Source organism: Solanum dulcamara, chromosome 5 (assembly GCF_947179165.1).
Source record: "Solanum dulcamara chromosome 5, daSolDulc1.2, whole genome shotgun sequence".
Taxonomy (NCBI): domain Eukaryota; kingdom Viridiplantae; phylum Streptophyta; class Magnoliopsida; order Solanales; family Solanaceae; genus Solanum; species Solanum dulcamara.
Window position 1 is genome coordinate 54,005,031 of NC_077241.1, and position 6,328 is coordinate 54,011,358.

Genomic DNA, 6,328 nt, shown 5'->3' on the forward strand with positions numbered 1-6,328 from the left:
TAAGTTTGTTGGCTGAAATCATACAAGGTGTAAATCGTAATTTTTCACTCTGTTGAGCAAGGGGCTTTTCACGATAATTGCTTTTGTCTATTAATTGTGTCTTTTTATGTATTCGGATTAAGAACCAGGTTCTTAATAGATTTTTCAAATAGAATTATAGAATTTATTTTATAAAAGGTAAAGTTAATTGATTTAGAAGTGTCTGATGAATTTAAGAATTCAAGTGTTAGTAGAAAATTTTTGCCTATTTGTTTTGACTTTTTTGGCCTATATTTTTTTAGAGTTTTTTTTGCTTATTCTTCGAACCTTTTTTGACTATTTTTTGGACTTTTTAAAACCTTTTTGCATATTATTTTGTAATTTTTTTGACTTTTTTTTTATAAATCTATTTTAGTTGGAAAACTATTTTCAGTGTAAAAATTTAACCATAATAAGAAAAATCTTCTCTATTTCATTTTTTAAATATTTATTATAGTCAATATTTGACATTCATTAAAATAATAGTATAATAATTAAAAGAAAATAATGAAAAGATGATTTTGTCTAAAGCATAATCTTTTAATGAAGGAAAAAAGGTTTAATCAATATTTCTAATCATCTTCATATTTTTAATATAATATATTATAAACACATTTTTATTCTTACATAGATTACACATACTTTTAAAAACCAAAATAGCTAAATACATATATCTTACATTTCTAACATATTTTTAATAAAGCAAGAGTAAAACATAGACTAAATTGAATAGTATTTAAATATTTAAAATTCAGGTATAACACATTTTTAACATTGTTAATAATAGAAAAAATAAACAACAATTGTTATACATTTTGAATTAAATATATTATATATATTATATGCATGTTTTAATACACGTGGTGAATATATAACTAAAATATTTTTAATGCAAATGTATTATAAGTACTATATGTGAATTTCAAATATTCTTGTACTGTTTAAATTAATTTATATTGTTTAAATGCATTATAATTGTTCTGGATTAACAATTACCGAATTCATAATAATGTATAATATTGAATTAAATCATATTAAAATTCTCGTATATATTTTTAATACAGTTGTTGACACCCAATTTTTGCTCTCTGTGCTGAAAATTAACGTCTTTAGACTTTTTGATCGTTAAAGAGCATAAAATATTATTTTTTACACATTTTTTTAGTTTTTTAAAAAATTATTAATAATTATCCTTATTTTAGGATTTTCATGAATTTATTCTCATCTTTTCCCTTTTAATAATTTATGGATAAATATTTTTAGTTTCGTAAATAATATGATTCTTATCCATTTAATGTCGTTGTAAAATTTTAATAGTTACACGATTTTTACAATCATCAACAAACGTACACACATATCACTGTAATTTATTCTTTACAACATAGTATATCTTTCAAATTATCGATTATATTTTTTATTTTTTAATTATTTTTTTGTATTACATGTTGTGTAATGACCCTAAAAGTCATTTTTGAAAATTCTTGAAAATTATCTTTTTACCCCTTCCGTCAGTTGCCTTGAGTCATTTTAGATTGGGTTGGAAAGTTGGTTTTTGCAAACCTTGTGAAAAGTTGAGGTTTTGATAGAGAAATGAGTTTTAACGACTTAAGTTGTCAATTTTTGAGTTTCAGAGTCATTTGGAGTTTCGAGTCTCGAAATAGAATTTCATCGATTCAATCAGTTTCGAAATATAGAAATTGATCTAGGAGAGTTGCCGGAATCAGATTTGGAGTTGAAACATGGAATTTAGGTCTGGAGTTGGAAATTTAGTTAAAGTTTGATCAAAGGTTGACTTTGTTCAATAATTGGGGTTCGGGTGCTCGAATTGGATTTCTGACGGTCCTAATAGTTTCTGGGGGGGGGGGGTGATTCTAACTCTAAAATGGGCTTCATTATAATTTTTGGAAGTTCCGAGCTCATTTTGATATTTTAGAGGCCTAAGTTAGGTTGGTTGCGACTTATCAAATTTTGGGTCGAGGAGACCTCAAAATTCAATGGTTCCATTGAGTCCAAAACATCGAATTTAGTAGGGGTGCATATATGGTTTGTGTTTATGAGATTCCGAATGAATCCCAAGGGTCTAATCCGAGAATTTTCCAAAAGGAGATGGTTGTTGTCAACTTCTTCTGGTGTGAGCTTCTCCGGATTCACCGTTCCTTGCTCGCATTCGCGGAGGGTCGTTTGTATGGTCTCCACATTCGCAAAAGTGGTACCGCATTCGTGGAGAGTCAGTTGCTTGGTCTCCATATTCGCGAAGGTCTTGGCACATTCGTGGAGAGTTGAGGACTTACTCTTCGCGTTCGTGGGATAAGTTCCCCGTGCTCGCGAAGGCCAAAATGCGCCTGAATAGTGTTAAACCCAAAGAACAAAAATTAAACCCTATTCCACTATTTTTGGACCTTAGGGAGCTCAGGAGGGATGATTTTTGAAGGATTTTTGAAAGTTATTGGCTGGGTAAGTTCTATAATCATGATTCCTTCATTTTCCAATAATTATTAACGGATTTTGACTTGAATTTTGGGGTTTTCAATTGAGAAAATTGGGTATTTTTCAAAAACTTGGATTCTAATCTTTTGAATGATTTTGAACTCATTTCAAGTCCAAATGAGATTCCATTTTCACTATTAGATTTCAAATACCTTAGGGATCATTTCCATGTAAAAAGTTTTGGGTTTACTATCTGTCTTTGATATTGGGTTTTCTCAGGTATTTCAGGTCAGTTTCGGCCAGTTTTAACAATTATAATTTGGGTGTCATTAGTTGTGTAATTTGATTGAGAATTTATATTTGATTAGATTTCTATGATTCAGAGCTTGGTGGAAGGGAAAAGTCCAAGTTCTGGAGTAGTTGGGTGCGATATTGAGGCAAGTGGAATTCTAAACTTTTGTAAGCTTCATAGAATGTGTATTCTTGATATGTGCTATGTGAATTGATTGAAAGTAGTATCAACTTGATAATGAATCATGAAAAATGCTTAGAGTTGATTAATCGGAGTTATAAATAAGAGATTAACCTAACGAATTGGTCTATTGAATTGAGTTAACCTTGTTGTCTCGTTGTGGAACTTACTTGATGTTATTAGAGGCATGGATTGCATATGATATTGGACTTTATTCCCTTTCCATCGATTGTATGATTATTCTCATTTGCATTTAGATTGAAATATAATTGAGGTCCCCCTTTTTATGAAATTCTCCGCAGGGAAATTATTCCGGCTAAATGAATATGGAAAAGTGTAACAAAGAGGATTCGAGGGACGTGCTACGCATCGTGGTTGTTATATTATTGAATCGAGGGACGTGCCACGTGTTGTAGTTGTTATATTATTGCATTGAGGGACGTGCCACATATCGTGGTTATTACTATTATTGCATCGAGGAACGTGCTACACGCCGTGGTTATTGTATTTTTGCATATGTGGGACGTGCCACGCACTGTGGTTGTTACTTTAGCCTTACATTAGGCATTCATCACATTTCATTATTTGCATTGACTCGATTATCTAATTACTTGCCTTATTATGTGAGCTATTGAGACTGAAATATGTGCAATTTTTTATACTATATGTTGGGCGGTGGAAGTGTATTTAATTTACTTGTTACATGAGCTATATCTGTGCATAGGCTATTAGATTGGGCTGTTTTTCTTAGAGGTTGTAGTTATGGAGGTTTGGATGGAATGTCATGAGTACTCGTTTTATTTATCTTTAGATTCTTTACTATTTTACTTACTGGCTACCGTGTTGTTTGGTACTCAACCCTTGCTAACTATATTTGTGTAGGTTCTGAGCTCGGACAGTGATTCAGATTCTCCTTTGTTCATCTGTGACTTTTGGAGACGTTTGAGAGGTAGCTGTTGATGCCGGCGATCCCTCTTACTCCTTTTCAAGCTTTTGTTCCATTCGAGAGACAAATGCATTTTTGAGACTTATGTTTAATTCTATTCTACTATTTTAGAGGCTTGTACGTGTGAAGACCAATCCTTTGGGGTTTTACATCTATTTAAGACTTTCGCATTTATCGTAGTTACTTATATGTTATACTATTTTGGAGTTTATCCATTTTATTAAGTTTTGGACTTACTTGTCTCAATGGGTTGAGAAAAGTGCCATCACACCCAGATTCGAGTTGTGAAAAAAAATGGTATCAGAGCCCTAGGTTCATAGGTCTCACGTGTACATTTCAAGTCTGAATAGAGTCTTGAGGATTAGTATATTAATATTTGTAATTATCTTTAGGAGGCTACAAAGACTGTTAAAACACTTTCTTTATTCACTTCTCTTAGCGTGCCGAGTTGTTATTGCTAGTGCTGAGTGTCGCATGTTGTTTTGTCCATATACCGAGGACTAGAGCTTCAACTATTGGGAGAAGAGAGGCTATCCCCGATGTAGCTGTTAAGACTCCATCTAGGGGTAGAGGTAAGGTCTGAGCCAGAGGTCGAGGTTGAGGAGTTTGATTGAGGCCATGCCCGAGGTCGTGCTAGAGAGGCCTTCCTAGAACTACAGGTCGAGGTTTCTGAGGATCAGGTTCCTCCGGGATATGCAACACTATTGTTCATGAGACATTGATGAGGATACTGGGTGTGTTAGAGAGTATTACTCAGGGTGCAGTGGGCACGCCACAGGGCTCACAAACTTGAGCTGGGGCACAAAACCCCAAGAAGCAGTAGGTCTCAATTGTGTAGGATCAGATGGTTCAGCCACCATTGGTTCCCATATTAGCTACTAGTGCATAGATTGCTCCAGATATGGTCATGAATTTTGCAGATCAGTAGTGCTAGGGGAGAGTTCTTAGCGGGGTTAAATGCTTGCTTTAAGTGTGGAAAATCGGGTCATCAACAAGGGAGTGTAGGAGTAGTACTAGACCTTAGACTTTGGCCCAGACTACAGGTCATCCGGATCAAAATACTACTACTTCGAGTGGCGGTCAGCGCCAAGACAGATTTTGTGCCCTTCAAACTCACCAGGAGTTAGAGGATTCGCCCGATGTTGTGACTGGTAAGTTAAAGTTTTTAGATTTTGATGTCATTTTGGATGGATTGGTTTCATGCATCATATGTTTCTATAAATTGTAGAACTTGTAGAGTCAAGTTTTAATTCCCAAGTGAGCCTATTCTTGAATGGAAGGGTCATTATTCGACAATTAAGTGTAGATTCATTTCTTATCTTAAAGCCTGGGAAATCGATTACTAAGGGTTATATTTATCATATGGTGAGGGTTAGGGGTGTCAACTCCAAAAGTACTTCTTTAGAGTGGTTCTAATGATGGTGGTATAAGATGGGTCCAAATCACCTTTGGTGGTGGATATTAAGTCGAAACAAGACCTTAACTCGTCAACGGTAGAGTTGAAGGAAATGGTGGGAGATAAGAAGGTAGAAGTCTATTTCCAAGGGGGAGATCGAGTACTTATTTACCAAGGTCGATTGTATGTTATAATGTTAATAATAGTAGACAAGTCATATAGATAGAGAGAGAGTGGTTATTCCGTATCGTGATAATTATGGCATACTTATTCTATTTAAGGTTATTGACATAGAGGAAGAGCTAGATGAGATCTTGTAGGGTGCTAAATAGATAGGCCAGAGTATATTGATGTGTCCTTTAGTAGGAATTAGTGCAAATGTGGGTGTAGAGATACTAAGGTAGACATGAGAATTCTTGAGAGATTTTGACTTCAAGGGAGCCATAAAAAGGTTAGAATGGTAGGATTGAATACGTGGTTGTAGGTATATAAGTGATGGTATTAGGATATTGATGACTCATCGTTAAGGGTTTCAAATGAGTGTATTATAATGGTTATAGGACTAGGCTTAAATGTGGTATTGATGGCATGTGGGTGAGTGTACGATGCATTGGATGTTTCATTATTAGGTCTCAAGGTTTGTGGAATATGGTAGTAAGGGGTATTACTCTTGGAATGGATCTTCCTATAGAGGTATAGGGTCCTAAGGCTTTTTGGTAAGGTGGCCTATGAATGTGATTTGTCATTGGAGTTAGCCTCAGTTCATCCGATATTCCATGTGTCTATGTTGAAAAAGTGTGTAGGTGATCCAAGTTCCATTGCGCCTTTGGAAGTAGTGAATGTTGAAGAAAATTGACCTGTGAAGAGGTCTCGGTTTAGATTTTAGACCGGGAAGTCAAGAGTTTGAGGAACAAGGAAGTTGCATTCGTTAAAGTCCTTTGGAGGAATCAACAAGTTAAAAGCGCCACATGGGAAGCAGAAGCATATATGATGAATCATTATCCTCATCTCTTCCATTCTACTCAAGCCTAAAGTACTAAGTCATTCATGTGCAAGTATTTAAGACTAT